The sequence below is a fragment of the Bos taurus genome, chromosome 2 (genome assembly GCF_002263795.3).
Source record: "Bos taurus isolate L1 Dominette 01449 registration number 42190680 breed Hereford chromosome 2, ARS-UCD2.0, whole genome shotgun sequence".
Taxonomy (NCBI): domain Eukaryota; kingdom Metazoa; phylum Chordata; class Mammalia; order Artiodactyla; family Bovidae; genus Bos; species Bos taurus.
The window spans coordinates 134,466,299-134,485,759 of NC_037329.1; the positions used below are offsets into that span (position 1 = coordinate 134,466,299).

At 55.2% G+C, this 19,461-nt stretch overlaps 1 protein-coding gene and 1 non-coding gene across 2 annotated transcripts in view; both read right to left on the bottom strand.

Moving 5' to 3' along the window:
* IGSF21 (immunoglobin superfamily member 21) overlaps nt 1–19,461 on the bottom strand; it is a 280,582-nt gene that overhangs the window by 189,732 nt on the left and 71,389 nt on the right. The gene's annotated exons all lie outside the window — the stretch shown is intronic.
* Nucleotides 7,204–7,275, bottom strand: TRNAC-ACA (transfer RNA cysteine (anticodon ACA)). Its single transcript has one exon. It is a non-coding gene; the product is annotated as a tRNA-Cys (tRNA).

Genomic DNA, 19,461 nt, shown 5'->3' on the forward strand with positions numbered 1-19,461 from the left:
GAAGCCAGGGAAAGAGAGGAAGCCAGCCCGTCAGTCTTCCTTCTCTCACTCATTTGGACGGGGGCGTGGGGTGCTTTCCACCTGGTTCTGCTGCTCAAGGAGAAGGTTATCTTCTGGAGAGATCAGCAGTCTGGGTAAAGGGCATCTTCCAGGGGTTGGAGGCACAGGTCTGGGCTTGGGAGTCGGGAGAGCAAGTATTCGAGTCCCAGCTCTGCCGCTTCCTAGATGTGTGACCTTGGGCAGGTCACTTCACCTGCTGGAGCCTCAGTTTCTGCATCTGACAAATGGGTATGACTGCCCCCCTCAAGGGGCCGTGATGCGATTCAGATAAGATGATGCATAGAGCCACAGAATCGAGTAAACAGTGAGATGGCAACATATGTCAGCCCCGGGACTTCCCTGGTGGTCCAGTGGTTAAAAACCTGCCTTGCAATTCAGGGGATGTGGGTTCAGTCCTGGTCGGGGAAGATCCCACATGTCCAGGAGCAACCATGTCTGCACGCAGCAGCCACCCAAGCCTGCACACTCTGGAGCCTGCACGCCCCAACCAGGGCATCTCTATGCCACAACAAAAGATCCCGCGTGACCCAACAAAGATCCGCGTGCCTCTACTCAAGGTCTGACACAGCCACATAGTGAAAATACATGCCGGCCACGGGGGGTTTCGGGTGGTGCCTGCAGGCCTCCTGGAGCCTCCTGCCGAGGTTTGGCTGCAAAGGCAGAGCCTGGGCTCTCTTGCTGGCATCTGCGTGTATCGGCTGGTAACCTCTTGGTCACGCAGTGTGTGTGGATCCTGCAGACACGCCAGCCCCTGTCGGCTGGGGGCTTCTGACCTCAGGCGGGAACCTACCGCACAGAGGAACGGGCAGTCCCGCTCCCTCACTAAGTGGTGGGAGACAGAGTCTGCTTCTCCTCCGTCCCCCTGCACCTCACGTCCCCGCCCCCCGCAGGAAGGACCCTCTTTCACACTCAGCAAGGACTCAGAAGTTCCCCACGACACAGCTCTTCCTGCTTGCACTGAGGTTGCCTTAAGTCCTGCAGGTCAGTATGGAATTCAGTTCATCGAGCATTTAGCGATATTCACATGTCCCCCCTTTCCCCCTTTGCCACCAGCAAATCCATTCAGCCCACTGGATCACAGCCTGGCCTCCTTCCTGCTCCCCTGCCTCCAGCCTCACTCCATCCTGCTACCAGGAATAGGTTTCTACTACACTCAGTCCCTTGTTTAAAACTCTCGTGTGCCTCCTCCCACCCCGATGTGTCTGTTTCAGGGAGGCGGGGGCGGGGGGGGTATCCCAGCTCCCTCACCGGGATCCCTCCATCAACCCTGCCCCTTCCCACTGCTCTCTGGACACGGCCCCGGCTCCACCCAGCTGCCTGCAGCTCTGCAGACCTCCGAGGTCTTGCTCCTGCCCCCAGGGCTTTGCACCTGCTGCTTGATCCAGGCTCAGGGATCTTCCGCCTCCTTTCCATCACTGCACCCCCTCACCCATCACGCCCTGGGGGGAGAGCCCTCTCTGCCTCTGGGCTGCCACGATCCCCTGCCCTTCCCCCATGACCCTTCCCCCATGACGGTCTCATTCCAGGCTACGTTTCCAGTTTCCAGCGCAGAATCGGGTAGGATAGCTATTTGTGGAGTGAATGCATTTACAGCACACCCACGATGTGCCGTGTTAGGCGCTGGGAACACAGAAGAGCGAAGCAGGATGCCTGGCCTGTAGGAAGTCAAAGCTAAGTGCCAAGGAGAATAAGACTTATTGTCCAAGAAGAGAAGGTGCAGAGAGAATGGCATCGGTTCCAGGGAGAGACAGCACCAGGGCTGAGGCGGCTCGGAGCAAGGGCTGACGGCGTAATAGGATGAGCACCCGGAGGACTTAGAGGAAAGGGCTTCACGGCAAGTTCACGATGGAGAAGCGCAGCTCATGGACTCTCATTCCAACTCCATCTCGTCTGATCTCCCACCACGGCTCAGTCCAGCCTCGCCCATCCACTCGAGGAGGCCGGCGCCCCAGGCCGCCTTGCACCTCTTTGCCGGCTGACGCTCCAGGCGCGCCACGGGAGGCAGCAGGGTGGTGCAGAACGGGAGCGAACCTCCACGAAGACGCTCTTGGGTTGGAACTCAGGCTCCTCCCTTTCCAGCTGTCTACTCTCAGAAGAGTGGGCATACTGGATTTAAGAAAGCCCTCCACATTCATGGCCACCTGGAACATCAGGGCATGAGATCTTATTTGGAAATGCTGCTGCTGCTGCTAAGTCATTTCAGTCGTGTCCGACTCTGTGCGACCCCAGACACGGCAGCCCGCCAGGCTCCACCGTCCTTGGGACTCTCCAGGCAAGAACAGTGGAGTGGGTTGCCATTTCCTTCTCCAATGCAGGAAAGTGAAAAGTGAAAGTGAAGTCGCTCAGTCATGTCCAACTCTTCGCAACCCCATGGACTGCAACCCACCAGGCTCCCCCGTACTTGGGATTTTCCAGGCAAGAGCACTGGAGTGGGGTGCCATTGCCCTCTCCCTATTTGGAAATAGGACAATGCAATTAGTTAAGATGAGATGTCCTCGTAAGGAGAGGAGAGCTGGAGACAGATGCCCACATGGGGAATGCCACGCTGCCATGATGATGGTGGAGGTTGGAGTGACGGGTCTATAAGCCAAGGAACACTGAGGATTGCTGACCAGAAGTTATAAGAGGCAAAGAAAGATTCTTCTCTGGAGGCTTTGGAGGGAGCCTGGCCCCGCTGACACCTTGATTTCAGACTTCTCGCTTTCAAAGCTGTGAGAGAATAAATTCCTGTTGTTTTTAGCCACCCAGGTGGTGGTAATTTGTTAGGGCAGCCCCAGAAAACTAATACAGGGAGTGTAACAGCCAAAAGATGGGTTAGCAAGGAGCCTGTGCATAGTAGGTGTTCAGAACACGTTAGCGCTCATTGCTTTTTATTAATTCAGTATATGTGTCTGCTTTCTCCTCCGTCCACCTGAAACAGACCTCTCGTTCTGCAGAAATTCCTATGGCTTGCCCTGTGCCCTATTTGGTACAGCATCTTTCACATCCAGCGTCATCCTAAATTCCTCCTATTACCTTAAATTCGCCTATGGTCTGGGGACTGGGAAAACAAGCCACATGACTGTTCGTTCATAAAACTAGAGTCTGTGGGTCAAAAGAAATCTCAGAGGCCACTTCTCCAATCCATTTCTGATTCCTGATCATCTTCTAAAGCACAGCACTTATAACCTACACACATATAACCCCACAAATAACCTACACACACACACACACACACACACACACAGGAAAATTCCTTTTCCTTCAGCTCGTCCCACTGTAGGCTAATGAATATTTCTATACCGCATGAGCAAAGTAGACAAACATCCTGCCAGATCACACCCTTCCCCTATCCAGACCCCACCATGGTTCCCACCACCCTTGGAGCAGATTCCAGACCCCGAGGCTGGCCCACAAGGCCCACAGTGGCTGCTCTCTGATCACGGTTCCCTCTACATTCTGCACCCCACTCAAGCAGACCCCCGCTCCCCCACCTAGAGTCTGCCTGCAGGGTGGGAGACCCAGGTTCCATCCCTGGGTCAGGATGACCCCCTGGAGAAGGAAACGGCACCCCATTCCAGTATTCTTGCCTGAAAAACCCCATGGATGGAGGAGCCTGGCGGGCTACAGAACATGGGATCACAGAATCGGACACGACTGAGCGACTTCTCCTTCACTTTCCTTCTGCCTGTCATCCCCCTGCCCACGTCTGCAGGCTTGTCACCACCTCGTTCAGCTGCCAGGTCAAATGTCACCTCCTCACAGACACAGCCCTCTGCCCCTCCTGTGATGAACACTTATCTCAACCCCATGAACTTGGGGAGTTTGTTCCCCTAGGGCAAGGGTCCCCAACCTCTGGGATCTAATAATGCCTGATGATCTGAGATAACGCTGATATAATAATAATAGAAATAAAGTGCACGATAAATGTCACGCACTTGAATCAGCCCCAAACCATCCCTTCCCCTCCGGTCCCTGGAAAAACTGTCTTCCATGAAAATCGTCCCTGGTGCCAGAAAAGTTGGGGACAGCTGCAGAGTGAGGGTTCTGTGAGGACTGGGATCCCCGGCTCCAGGACAGCACTTCCCCCTCAGGAGACGCTCCATAGACAGATTAGTATTAAATGAATGAGTTGAATCCATCTGCGTTTCATTTTTCAAAAAATAATCAAGTTTATCTTCCCACTTCATTTTCACAAATGCTTTAGGAAGGAGATTATTTCCATTTTCTGGCAAAAGTAGGCAAAAATTGAAGTTTTACTGGAATCTGGCACCAAAGTAACCAGCCAGAGTCTACCCAGACAGTAGCAAGGGGAGAAACTCAAACCCAGCTCTTCTGATCCCCAGCTGTCATCCCCACCCCCCACCACACACGCTGATTCAAACCCTGACCGAGAGGCACGGTCCTGGCTGGGTGCTGGACTCCCTGGTCAGGTGGTGGCCTCTATCTGTGGTCCCAGGGCAGCTGCGCGGCAAGGCACCTGGATACCAAGCATGCTGGTGACAGCGACGATGGTGATGAGCTGGCGTCGCAGTGCTGCCTGCGTCAGGGAGGGGTCCACGCGCTGTACAGATGCACACACTCGCTGATTCCTCCCGTCAGCTCTATGAGGCAGGCCTTGCTCCCATCGTGCGGATGTGAAAACTGAGGCACAGACAGAGGTGAACTCACACGCCCTGGGAAACTCAGGATGCAGCCTCCCGAGGCCCAGCCCAGAGCTGTGCTCAGGCCGTGTGTGTTCACCCCTGGCAGGGCGGGCAGGCGCCCAGCTCCTCTGCACTGGTGGAAGCCCCAGGCAAGCGGGGCTATCCTCATCCCACAGAGGTGGGGAATGGGCTCCCGGAGTCCCAGCTAAGCATTCTCAGCCTGTAAGTGAGCGAGCCAAGGGGCAAGGTCAGGAGTGTTTGGTTCCAAAGCAAGTGCTGGGAATGGTTGGGCTCTTCTGCCATGAAACCTGGTGGAGGGGAGAGACACAGCAGAGGGAGAAGGGGGCGCCCTGGGGGCCAGGGGAGGAAGGGGAGCTGTTTCCTGCCTCTCAGAGAGGCGGATGCCACGTGCCCGATCCAGGTTGGGCCATCTCCTGCCGCACAGGCCTTCTGTCCTCGCCCCACCAGCTCCCGCTCCATCTCCAAGACCCACTGAGGGAGCTGGAACCACCTACAGCCCTAGACCAGCTGCCCAGGTCACAAACAGATCCGAGCCTCAGGACATGGGAGGCGGGGAGCTGATGGAGCCCCACGCAGATGCCAAGTTCAAAAGAGAATCTCAGGGACACAGTGACAAATGCGGGACTCAGCACAAAAGCATCCAAATGACAGGAGAAAAACAGAACCAGATGGACCGGCCTCCCCGTCCAGCCAGGCTGCCTCAGGCCTGCTGGGCTCAGGCCGCCCGCTCCTGCAGACCGGCAGGGTCCACCCCGACTGCGGACGCCACTCCCCTCGCCTGGAACACCGTCTCCACTCTACCCCAGACCCTCCCCAGAGTCCTCAGGAGGCGCTAGCAGAATCCGCTCCACCTCCCGAGCCCTGCTCTGACTCTGGGACTCCCCTCAGCCCTCTTTTCTGTTCTTCCAGGGGTGCCATCTGCCCCCAAGCTGACTGCTCGAGCCCCTCTTCCTGTGGGCACGGAACCTCATGGTTTGTAAGGCAGTTCTTTCATACCCGCTGTCTCCAGGGATCCCAAGAACAGCCTGGGGGAATGGGAACTGTTTTCCCATTGGACACACGAGGCTCAGAGAGGACAGGTGACTGGTCTGAGGTCACACAGCTAGAAACCACGAGAGGCAGAACCGGAAGTCTGAGACTTCGCTCTGAACTCAGCACACTGGCCAGAGCCTGGGACCCAGTGAGCGCGTAACAGGGAATGAATGAATCAAGCAGGTTCCTGAGGTAGGTGCAGCCTTCCTTTTCTCCCCCTACCCCCAGAATTTCCTCCCTGTGGGCTCCTGGAACCTCTGAAGGCCATCCCAGTCTGAAATCCCTCCGCAGGGAAGAGAGGAGAGAAGGGACATTGTGCACTCTTCTGGTCCACTCTGATGCCCCCACCCCAGCTTCCCACTGGACTTGGCTGCCATCCGCCCAGGATGATCCCGCTCTCCCCTCCATCACAGACAGAGGTCACCCCATGATAAGGCCCAGCTGGAGCACCCTCACCCCAGGGAGATGGCGTGATAGCTGGCCATGTTTTACAAGCTCACAAATCCCCGATAAGAGCTGGCGGCTCAGCTGGCTCCAGCGAGATAAGGACATGCCCTCAGCTCCCTCCCTCGGCCCTCACCCGTGCCAGGGAAGAAAGACGGGCCCAAACTCACATCTGATGAGAACCGCTCTGACCTGCAGGGACCCCTCATCGCCCGGGACAGACGGACATCACCACAGCCCACTGGACAGGCTTACCGGCACCACGGAGCAGGCACAGGGAGGAAGGCCAAGAGAACTGCTCCTTGGGAAAGCCCTCAGCTGGGCAATGCCCCTCCGGAATTCTGATGAACGCTAACCAGACACTGCCTGTGCCCCAGGACCTGGGCAAGCACACACGCATCCCCCCACGCCTGCCTCCAGCAGCCCAGGGGTCGATCGCTCACATCCCCGTGCTGTAAAGAAGAAGCTAGGAGCAGAGGTGAAGACTGGGGTCTGTGGTGGGCTGGGCTCTGGGGACCGGACCAGGAGACAGAAAATAACGCACAGGGCGATTTCTTTGGGTGTCAGAGCTGGCACCCGCGGAGGGAGGCAGGAGGGGCAGGCAGAGGGCAGCCGAGCCCTGTGCCTTGGCCAGACCCCGCTGGGTCTCGGGAGCAGAAACGAGCCTTCAGCATTGCTCTGAATTGAGGCCTGAGCACAAGGCCCTTGCATCCATCGAGGGGCCATCAGATAGGCCAGCCTTTGGGGAGGCATGGCCTGGGGTTAGTTGGTGGCCTTCAAGGGCAATGCCCCACAGAGGCTGGGCTGTGAGAGGCCTGGGGGTGAGAGTGCTCAGTCACAGAGTTACCAGCTCTGAGCCGGGTGGCAACCCAGGTCTGCCTGCCCTCCCCACCCTCTGAAGGGTGACTCTAGACCACCTTGCTGAATGATCTCAGCCTCCAAACTTAGCTTTCTGCTCCTTTCAGAGAGAGACAGAGAGAGAGACTTACAGAGTTAGTGCTATTTTCTTTTCCAGAGGATCTTCCCAACCCAGGTATCGAACCTGGGTCTCCTGCATTGTAGGCAGACACTTTACCGTCTGAGCCACCAGGGAAGTCCTTTAGTAGGAGATGGTTGCCTCAAAGTTAGAAGGCCTTGCTGTTAGGCCTGGCCCTGGCACTGCCCAGCTCTGGTTAATCTGGGGGATGAACCCAGCTGGACCCCATGTCTCTCTGGACTCTGACCTCACACTCTGGTTCTGGTCTTCACCTAGAGCGAGCCGGGGTGACCCAGCTCACCTCTGCGTCTTGCAGGGTCCTCTCCCCTCAACTCTGCAGCAGGACTAGCCCATGGGGGTCACACGGCCCCTCACTTACAGGCGAGTCCAGGACTGGCAGCGGTTTGCCCAACCAAAGGCCAGGGTCAGTCTCGAGGGGGAGATGCCCCAGGCTCAAACCCCAGCTCTAACAGGTTCCAGCTCTGTGTCCTTGGGCTTGTGAGTTCACTTTTCTGTGCCTTCATCCCCAGTGGTAAACAGGAACGGTAATAATGTCACCTCCCTCCTGGGAACTGGGGGAGCTGATTGGCATTGAGGACTGAGCCTGGTGCCCGGCACACAGGAAGCCCCGCTCGGCAGCTGTCCCCTCCACCCCCGTCGCCACCTGGGGGTGCGGCCGGCTCAGAGGTGAGTCTCCAAGCCTGGCCCTGTCCCCGTCCCCGCCCCTCCCGCTGACAACCTCCAAGGAAGTCCAGGCTCCAAAACGTCACCGCTATGAATTTACCTCCGCTGTTTCCACTTCCTCTGCCCATATTTATATTCTACCCCGTGAGGACGTCTTGAAAGTCCCCACTCCCAGCCAGCAACTCAGCCTTCTCCGCAGTGATCTAATCAAAGGCCATATTTTACGGGCATGCGCTAACCCAAAGACCATATTTCATGGGGGCGATCTAATCAGCAAACTGCATTTCCAAGGTGGGGATCTAAATTCATGGGTATATTTCATGGCTTGAGATCTAATCATGGGGCAATATTTCATAGCAGGGATCTAATCCCAAGGAAATATTTCTTGCTTGGGAGATCAGAGCAGTTCAACATGACTTTTGCTTCCTCTTTCTTTTAAATTTATTTTTATGTTTCGAGAAAAGTTGAAAGTATCGTAGCCAGTCACAACTTTGCCAACGGTTAGGTCACTCTTAATAAAAAGTAGTCTTTACTAAATGGTGATTCATCCAGTTCTCTCTGATGTCACAGAAAGTTTTCGAGACATGACTGGGTTTGTAGCTGCTGCTGCTGCTGCAGCTAAGTCGCTTCAGTCGTGTCCAACTCTGTGCGACCCCATAGATGGCAGCCCACCAGGCTCCCCCATTCCTGGGATTCTCCAGGCAAAAACACTGGAGTGGGTTGCCATTTCCTTCTCCAAGGCATGAAAGTGAAAGTGAAGTCGCTCAGTCGTGTCCGACTCTAGCAACCCCATGGGCTGCAGCCCACCAGGCTCCTCCGTCCATGGGATTTTCCAGGCGAGAGGACTGGAGTGGGGTGCCCTCAAATCCATGTGGGACCTCCAGATTCAACGTCCGAGGAGCACTGTGATTCCTTATTCTTCCTTCCTCCCCTCCCGCCCTGTCTCCTCCCCCACCTTCCTTCCTCCATTCCTTCCTTCCTCAAGTGTTCTAAGTGCCTGCTTAGTGCCAAGAACTGTGCTTGGAATCACTGATCCAGAGCAGAGCAAGATATATATCCCCTATTCTGAATTAAATGCTTGTGAACCCCCAAATTAATATGTTGAAGCTCTAACCCCCTAATGTATCATATTTGGAGGTCTTTGGAAAGTCATTAGGTTAGATGAGGTCATGAGGGTGGGTGGCTGCCCTGGTGGCTGAGCGCTAAAGAACTCGCCTGCAATGCAGGAGCCACAGCAGATGTGGGTTCAATCCCTGGGTCAGGAAGATCCCCTGGAGAAGGGAATGGCAACCCACTCCAGTATTCTTGCCTGGAAAATCCCACGGACAGAGGAGCCTGGCAGGCTACAGTCCATGGGGTCATAAAGAGTCAGACACGACTGAAGCGACTCAGCAGACACACGTGAGGGTGGGGCCTCCCAGACCCGACCAGCTTTCCCTCTCTCCCTCTCTCTCTCTCACTGCCGTGTGGGCATATGGCGAGAAAGTGCCTGAATGAGAGCAGGAAGAGGGGCCTCACTGGGCACCACACCTGCTGGCACCTTGGTCTTGGACGTCAAGCCTCCAGAACTGTGAGAAATGAGTGGCTGTGGTATTTGTTATAACACCTTGCGCTGAGACACGGCCCTTGCCATCTTGATGTTGCTTTTTTGGGAGAGACAGACATTCAGCAAAGAGTCATTAGAGAGAAGATGGTTGCAATTAGGATCCATGCAGTGAAGAAAGGCAGGGTGCTGCAAGTGTACAGACCCTAGACTCAGCTGAGGAGGCCTGCCTTGAGAAAATAGAGATCTGGAGGAGGGGCAGGAGCTGCCCAGACGGCCTTAGGTGGAGGCTGGAAGGCAGGGAGAGGAGGGAAGAGCATTCTAGGTGGTGGAAAGGGCATATGCAAAGACCCTGAGATTATAAGGAACCTGCTCAATCAGAGGGACAGGGAGACCAGTGGCCCAGGAGGAGGCTGGAGAGGGGGGGTGAACCCAGGCTGCTGGGGTCGGGATCCCAATCCTGACACTTCTGATCTGGGGAACCTAGGGCCAGAGTACCTACCTGGACTGAGCCTCAGTGTCCTCATCTGTAGCATGGAATAATAGCACATAATCTATAAAAACATTGATATCTGAAACTAATACACTACTATAAATCAGCTACACTTCAATTCTTAAATGGGAATAATAACAGTAGCTACTTCAGGGGATGTTGCCTTTTTTCTGTAAGCAAAAGAAAGCTACCAGGAGATTTGAGGAAGGATTAGATTAATGTATATATGAAAGTACTGAGTGTTAGTCGCGCAGTCGCGTCCGACTCTTTGTGACCCCATGGACTGTAGCCTGCCGGGCTCCTCTGCCCAGGGAATTCTCTAGGCAAGAATACTGGAGTGGGCTGCCACGCCCTCCTCCAGGGGATCTTCTCAACCCAGGGATCGAACCCAGGTCTCCTGTATTGCAGGCAGATTCTTCACCGTCTGAGTCACGAGGGATATTTTTTATCTTTTGGCTGCTCTGTGCAGCAAGCGGGATCTTAGTTCCCCACCCATCAATCGAACCCACGCTCCCTGCATTGACACTGTGGAATCTTAACTACCGGGTGGCCAGGGAGTTCCCTGGGTTAGTATTTTTTAAGTACCCTAGCAGTTGCTACTCTGAGAACGGATTCTAAGAAGACAAGAAGGGAGAAAGGGGTCTGGCTAGGATGCTACTGAAGACATTCAGGGGGAGAGATGTTGGACTTCACACCCAAGGAGGGGGACTGCAGGGGGCAGCTCCCAGTGATCCTGGGGAGGGATCTTTACAAGGCCTCAGAGAATGGACAGACAGGTATGGAGGATGACTTCCAAGTACTCGGTTTTGAGACAGATGGTATCCATCTTATTCCCCACAGTTCTAAGGTGGGGTGGAATGATGCAGAGAGAGAAAGCCAGAGAGTGACTGAGACCCGGCAATCCGTTTCCCAATCCTTTGGGAACTCTCTGTTGAGGGAAGGTTTGTAAGCCGCACTCCTTTCATGCCCTGCCCCTAATAGCTCTGCCTTCCCCAAGCCAATTTCGAGCAAATCAGTCTCCCAGGTAGAGCAGAGAAAGCTTCGAGATGCTCCAATACAATAAGTGTTTGGGGACGGGGAATAAAAGGCTTCCGGGGAGCTCAGAAACTCTCATTTAAATATCACAGCTCATCACTCACCTCATCGCCAGCACATTTACCCTGCCGTCTCTCTAACCATCTTTCCAAACGGGAAACGCGTCGCTGTTTTGCAAAAAGCACTTTCACCCGCTTTATTTCGCCTGATTCTCACAACAGCCCTCGGGAGACACACAGACACGCAGCAGCACGCCCATCTCCCAGGCGGAGAAACTGAGGCTCAGAGGCCGGAAATGGCTCCCCTAGCGGGAGCAGCGGCAACTACAACTGCGGGAAGTGTGCGCCAAGCCCGTGTCCTGAGCCTGATACTCTCAGAGGCGCTTGCAGACACTGTGATGCGCTCATTCTTACAGCGGGCTCTATGCGATAGGTGTTACTATTATACCCATTTTTCAGAGGGGGAAACAGAGGTACGGAGTGGCAATGCGTCTTGCCCCAGGCCATGTAGCTAGTAAGTGGTGGAGCTGGGATCCCGACCCAAGAAGTCTCACTCCAAAATCTGTCTTTAGGCACCAGGATATACATCCTCAGTGAGGAAGGAGGGATGCAGTTCGGCTCTGCCCAGCGTCCAGGAAACAATACTTCAGCTGTCAGTGGGTGATACCACCTGTGAGTTAAATGCCTGAGAAATGCCATTAGGAATTACAAATCCACGTAGATCCCGCTGCCTGGAGGACCTCGGGCCTGGAGCACGCTTGGTTTCCGTGTTTCTCCCGATCATTGACTTTAATATTTAGAAACCACTTCAGAGCTCAGTGGGGGGAGCATTTCCTAGAAGGTGTGTAGAAATGAGCAGCCAGCTCTAAACCTGCATCCCGGAGGTTGACAGAGGGTGGGCGGGAGCGTCCCTGCATTCTGCGCGTCCAGGGTCACGGGTGCAGCCCACAGACGGGTCTGTCCACCCCACCTATTTTCCGGTCTGCGGAGATGCCTTGCTTTTTTCTGCAAGGGTGAGCCAGAGATCCGGGACCACACCAGGCTTTGGAATTCTACAAAGGGAGGGGCTATAATCTCTAAGAATTTAAGATGGAGGATCATCCACATTGCGAACAAGGCAGGATGCACGTCCATGTCAGGGATAAGGGGGGACGAAAGGGGCTGGGAGAGGGAGCTTGCGTGTGTTCAACCGCCTCCCCTGCAAAACCGCTCAGGTCCAGACGGCCCTCCCTCCTGTGGGCAGGGCAACAACAGCACCTTGGGCTGGCTTCCAGTTCAGAGTCAAGTTCCAGGCGCCCGATCTCCTTGTCTCAGGGGTGGCCTGCCGCGCCCTCCCCAAAGGACCAGAACCCTGTCGTCATGTCAGCCTGTTACTAGACCGCCACCTGGGTACGATGGGAGCCCAGAGACGAGTCTCATTTGAATCTCGTTTGAGGAAAATGATTAAAGGTTCAGAGGGATTAATTTACAATGAAAGATTAAAGAAACTAAATCCGTGTAGCCTGGCTGAACCATGACCAAAGATTGGGGACTTCAGGGATGTTTCCAAATATTTGAAGAGAGCAGCAACCCTAGGAAGGGAGAGAGGGGGGTGGTCCGGTCCAGAGGAGGGGAAGATGGGGGTAGGGAATCGGGGGTGATGACAAAGAGAAACCTGGAGTACCCCTCAGCGCCTTGGAAACAGACTGATCCTGTGGTGCTCACCCCGTGCAAGCCCGACCTAATGTGACTGAACAGGCTGTGTCTGCTGGTACCTGCTTTTCAGATGACAAATCTAAGACACAGACAGAGGGAAAGTTTCTCGCCCAAAGTCACGTGGTTGGTGAGTAACAGAAGGTGAACCCACGCTGGCCTGACTCTTAACTGTTACACCAAAGTAGCCTGTGATCACTTGGACTGGGGTTCAGCAAACACCCACCCTTTCTCCCTTTCCCTGTGAGCAGAACCTACCTCCCCACCCCACCCCCCAGTTTATGGTCATGTGACTGGTTTTGGCCAGTGGGGTGACAGATAACAGCAGATTGAGAGGGGCTTGTCCAGCAGCACTTGCCCCTTGGATTTCTGCGTTGCACTCTGCATGCAGAGAAGAGAAGGGCTTTCCTCTGGAGCTGCGGCTGCCTCAACGGGGACTCAAGAGTGAACACACGTGAAACAGAGTTGAACTCAGCCCAGAATCCCAGAGCCAAGGCCGGCCAGACCCACAGCTTAAAGAGAACTGCCCCACCGAGCCCAACCCAGATCAGCCGATCTCAGCCAACCACAGGGCCATGGTTTTGAGGGTAAATAATTGTTTTAAGCCACTAAGTTTGAAATTGGTTATTACACAGCGACAGTTATTTCATAGCTTGTGAGATCTGAATGCTGCCCAAGGCCCCGCATGATCGGGCTTGTGCTGGTTTTCCAGGCTTATCTCTGATCTCCTGCCCATGGGTACCAAACGCACAAGATTCTCATTGCCCATAGAATGTTCTTTTGACTGATAGATGTCTTGCTCAAGTGCATTCATTTTTGCCAGCTATATGGAGGTATAACTTAACATGAAATTTACCAGTTCACAGATGTGGCCTGTGCTCACAGGGTTTTTCTCAATGGGTAGGGAGAATTCCCAAATTGCAGTGATGGATGGCACCGCAAAGTTCACGGAATGAAGCCCTTTTCCTTTATTATCAATGGGGAGTGGAATCTCCGAGTGGAAGAGTGTGCTAGAGCCGGGCTGTGTGGCTCCTGGCCCAGCTCTCCATCCCCCACCCCAGCAGCATCCTCAGACCAGCCAGCAGGTTCCGACCCCGAGCGTAAGGTGAGATCGTGCCTCAGCCAGGGCAATTACCCAGAGAGGCCTCTGAGGCTGCTTTTAGCCCAGCACACAGGGTTCAGGGCATTCTATTAGGAAAAAGATATTAAGGCGGCGAGGGCAGCCCGGCTGGGAGGGAGGGGTGGATTCCTGCAGCGCTCGGGCCTTCTGTTTGCAGCGGGTGAGAAAGGGTGGCATCGTGTCTGCAGGATGAGGGCAGGGATGGCAGGTCCATCATGGGGACTGATGTGACTCATCAGGGGAACGAGAGACGAGGCCCAGGGGCCCGGAGCGCAGGCCAAGCGCGAGGACGCAGAGGTGGAGCCCGCAGGCAGTTTTGCCAGCTGCAGAGGCCTCCACCCCATTGGTCACATTGGCCCCAGTCCCCCCATGTGTGCTGCTTGACCCCGCCCTGGCAGTAACCGAGGGCACAGCTGGGCGGGTGGGTGGGGGCTGAGAGAATGGAATTCGGGAATGAGTCTCATTTCCATCCATCCATCCGTGCGTCCGTCCATTCACGCAACAGTGGCAACCAAGACAGACACAGCCTTTTATCTCACGAGTCACCTAATTCCAGCTCAGAGCTGCTCTGAGGGAAAGGGCTGGGGTTCCGTGATGGCCTTCAGCAGGCAGATGGGACCTAGGCCACAGCTTCAGGAAAAGCAGCATCAAGTTACCCTTGAGAGATACCTTCTGGAGACTGTGGTGAGCCTTCTTCTTTCTGTGGGAAAGAAGAGTGTCCTACCGGAGCTCAGGGCTTTGTCCATCGGGAAAGGGTTCAGATCTGACATACAGGATGTCAAACGGGCTGCTGGTGTAGGGCAGATGTCCACACATCTGCATCTCAGTCCAGTTCTGGAACTTTCTAGCTGGGAGAGTTTGGGTGAGTTTTTCAACTTCTCTGAATCTACTTTCCTTACTTATAACTGAGCTCACCAGACACCAAATGAATGGAAGCCATCACTCCACTCTGTCTGGTCTCATGACAGCACTGGGTTCAAGATGTGCTTACCAGAGGCCTTCGCACTGGCCTAGAAGTGGCCCGGGCCCAAGCACCCAGTCCAGGGGGCCCAACCACGCTGCTGGCCCAGACATGCCCCTGGGTGGGGTGGGGGGTGGTCAGTGAATTCTGAAGGCCTCCCCCGCCGCCCCACCAACCCCTGCAAATACTTGGAGGACAAATTCAAGAGAGAACAAGCTGACATTCTGTCCCCTCTGGGTGGAGGGTGCCTTTCCAGGGCATGGCGGGACCTCAGGAGCAGGGAGGGGCTGGAGATGGAGGCCGGGTCATGGCTGCCCCTGCCTTCTGAGAGATTCCTGCCTCACCCGTCTGTACGAAGCACAGCCCAAAGGTCCTTGTTGTCATCACCACACACAGAGTCTGGGCTGCTCCAGACGGAACACCCTGGGCCAAAACAGCCTTTGGGGGAGTGCACACAGGCCTCTAATTAAAAGCTCCATCACATCAACGTCGCCGCCACATTCAGACAAGGAGCTGGGCCTCTGTTTGGTGTTCACTGGAGCAGCATGGTCTCCGTCATACGTAGGATGGGGCTTCAGAAATGCCAGGAGGTGCTGGACGGTGCAAAACATGCTTGGCTGAAGACAGAGGGTCCACCAGCCCCGGGGCCAGGGATCGGGAGGAGGGGGCAGAGATGAGGAAGGTACTTCCCCTTCCCTCGTGAGGAGCTTCGACAGAGGGGAACCCTGAACCCCCGAATCCCAGGTCAGGAGACTAAGGCCAGGAGGGTGGGACATCCACACAGGTTGTAGGGGGCAGGTGCGTCCATCAGGGCCCCCGACTCCCGGTCACCTCCCACAGGACAGCCTGGAAGGCTCCAGAGCACACAGGAGCCGGAGGACTAGACTTGACCCAGAAGGGAAACGAAGCCAGCCCTGCACCTCACAGCCTCCCTGCCTGCACCTTCCAGACCCCTACTTGGTTCACACCTGGGGCCTTTCCACACCTTGTCCTATCGAGGGCTGCTGTTGATCTACTAGCTATGTGACTCTGGGGCACGCGCGTCTGTCTTTCCAGACCTCGCATCCCTGGTGAGGTGATAGCTCCTCGTGCGGAGTGGTGAGGACTGAAGCCAGCACGCCAGGTACCACGGCGGCTGTGCCTTCCGTGTGCTGCAAGTGTCCCATCCACTCATTGGTTTGTGCGTGCAGCAAATACTTCGTGGGCACACGCTGGATGCCAGGCACTGTCCTCAACGCTGAGGACACAGGGTGAGTAGATGCAGACCTCGCCTCGTGGAGGCAGCGGTCCCCAACCGTTGGCACAGGGGCTGGTTCTGTGGAAGACAATTTTTCCGTGGAGGGTGGGGGGTGGGGGGAATGGTTTCGGGATGATTCAAGGGCATTCAAGGGCATTACCTTCATCGTGCATTTTATTTCTGTTGTTACATCAGCTCCACCTCAGATCATTAGGCATCAGATCCCAGAGGTTGGGGACCCCCGGCCTAGAGGACCACAGCCAGGCACATACAGATAACGTACATTGTATGTGGTACATATTCCATCGTGGGGCTGCCCTAGTAGCTCAGACGGTAGAGCCTCTGCCTGCCCTGCAGGAGACCCTGGTTCCATCCCTGGGCCAGGAAGATCCCCTGGAGAAGGAAATGGCAACCCACTCCAGTACTCCTGCCTGGAGAACTTCATGGACAGAGGAGCCTGGTGGGCTACAGTCCATGGGGCTGCAGAGAGTCGGACACGACTGAGCGACTGAGCACACGTATGTTGTTTCATATATTTACATTCATCACATAATGTGATATCAGTGCTAAGCAATGGAGAGAGTCAAGCAGGGTAAGGAGACAAGAGTGAAGAGGTGGGAGGGGCTGTTTAGATAGAAAGGCCAGGAAGGGCCCCACTGGGGGGAGGACCTCACAGCAGAGACCCTCCAAGAGGAGAGGGAATGAGGCAAGGGGATGCTGGGGAAGAGGGCTCCAGGAGGAGGGAGAGGAACACCAGGCCCCTGAGCCTGCAGCGCCGCGGGCAGATCTGGGGCACCCAGGACTCCAGGGCAGCCGGGGCCAAGTGAGCTACTTGTTACTGTCATCATATTACTGCTACTAATTTATTATTATTCCTTAATATGATATTTGATCTGGGCCTGAAAGATGAGGTCCCAGCTTGCAAATTCGCACAACCCTAAGATTCACGTGCCTTCCCTGGGGGACCCTCACCCCAGGACGGCCCCTCCCCAGCAGTTCCGGCGTCCCCAGGTCAAGCAACAGCACCCCCACCCCCGGCAGAGCAAACCAATTCACCCATCTGCACCAGCGGGCACGGTGCCCGGGATGCAGAAACTGTTCTCATGTGGGTTCCTTTTATAATCGCTGGGGGGTGGGGAATGTAACAATAAGGAATGTACAATCTTGAATCCAGCCTGACTTGTATTTGCTTTTATACAGTGTGGTCATAAAGGAGATATTTTAATATTTTCACATGGAGGAATGGGTTCCCAGAAGCGATCGTGCCAGACGCACGAATCAGTGTGACTTCCACCCCCCAGCCCCGCCCCAAGGGGTGATGAGATGCTTGGCTGCCCTCCGGCTGCCCCTTGGCCCCTTCAGGATCTTGGCCAGGGGAGGCTGGAGTTAAAGGAGCTACTGTTGAGTTGCCCTGAGCCCCTTCCCCCTGCCCGCCCCCCGACGGGTGGAGCCCCCGCCTTGCTCAGCCAGGAAGAGGGGCCCAACGGCCTGCTGCTCCCGACTCCCGTCTCTCGCTTCTCCAAACCACACTCGGGAGCATCTATTAGAGACTTGCTGTCTCCATTTCTTGGCGAGTCTCTCTTCCTTCCCTTTAAATCTAGAGAAGCAGTGATTTAATATTAATATTTATTCATGTACTCAATTCTTTCCCTGTTAAATAATTTCTCAGCTGTCGGAGGCTTCTGAAGGCTAATTTAAAACAGGTGTCACGGTTATCTAACTTATGCCCTCAGATGCTCAGAGAGAAGGGCGGGGGGCGGGGGGCTCCACGTCTCGGCCCCCATCACCCACACTGCTCCGCCTGCTCTGAGGGGCCTGGATACCACAGAAAGGTCTGTCCCCCCAGGAGCCCAGCCCCTAGGCTGGGAGGCGGGGAGGTGCCCGCGTCTCTGGCTGGCTGGAGAAGCTGACACCAGGGCTTAACTTTAAAAGGGAGAGGGAGCTGTCAGGAAGGGGGAACTGGGAGAAGGAGAGAGGAAAAGGACACTCCAAGTGGCACTGAATGAGCTACACACAGAATAACAATAACCAAATAACCGCTGACGCTTGTACAGAATTTAATATGCGCCTGGCACGCTTCCATGGGCTTCGCATACATTAACCCATTTAACGCTCACACAGCCCCCAGTGGGTCTGTAGTCTCGTCCCCATTTCACAGATGAGGGCGTGGAGGCAATACGGGGTTACACAGCTTGCCTGATACCACATGCTAGTAAGAGGCGGGGCGGGGATTTGAACCCACGAAGGCAGAGGTGAGGCGGAAACCCGAGTGCTCCTTCAGTGGCCGAGACACCCCCGTAAGGTTCCACTTCCTTGCCTATAAAGAGGAGGAAATACAGCTTGCTCACAAAGAGTTATTAAGGATGCCCAAAGGTGGCTTGGGCATAAGTCAGGCTTGACCTGACTGCAGCGTCTTTGACCTATGGCAGGTCAGCAAGAAATGGACGGACGGCTGGCACACCAGACAGCCAGGAAGTGTCCTGCTGACCCTCTCCTTCCTGTCTCTGTGTCTCCTCTCTCCCTGTCTGTCTCCCCTTCTTCTCTTTCCCAACAACCTCACACTTCAAGGTTATGTCTGTCACAGCTGATTGAAATCTCCGTGATCACGAAAGTACCGACCAATGAGAGCTGCCGAGACAGAAAACAGGCATCCCGGTGTGGTACCTTCATGCCCCACCAGCCCACAGTCCTGGAGGGGAGGCTCCCCGGCCCCAACCCCTGCCTCTCTAGGTAACTCACTGACCTCAGAGCCTCTCCGTCCAACCCCCAGGAGGTTCAAACTCAGACTGCTAATGTCTTCCCCACCCCCCAAGAAGCTTCGTCTGCTATAGGATATCCTTTGACGGCAATAGGCATATTAGATACTGCTTTGAAAAGTACACCTGCCACCCTCCCCCAGCCCAAGACCCAGGCATCCTTCCATGCACAGGGTCATTGCTCCGAATGGAGGGAATTCTCAGCTTGAGTGATGATGAGAGAGGGGTAAGATTTTCAATCATATGTCAGGCATTGTGCAAATTCAAGCAGATAAAAAAAGTGTGTGAGTGCGTGCTAAGTCGCTTCAGTCATGTCTGACTCTTTGAGACCCCATGGACTATAGCCTGCCAGGCTCCTCTGTCCATGGGATTCTCCAGGCAACAACACTGGAGTGGGTTGCCCTCCTCCAGGGAATCTTCCCAACCCAGGGATCGAACCCACATCTCTTACATCTACTGCATTGGCAGGTGGGATCTTTACCATGAGCGCCACCCGGGAAGCCCCTAACAAAGCGCAGACCACATCAGTAAGTTTGTGAACAGAGATGAGGGGGTGGGGCAGGGCAGTAATCAGCTGGGGCGAAACACCTATCCAAGACGCACGCACACACAGAGTTCTTGCCCACTGTCTCTGGGCATGTGCTCAGAGCTCTGCAAGCACTTTTCTGGGCAGAAGCAACATCCTGAGCTCTGGCCCTCCTGCCCTGTGGCTTGGACCCTCGAGCCAGTGTCAGCCGATTGGATTTCTGCCGGCTTTCGATCCTCCGGGCCTCCAGAGTCCAT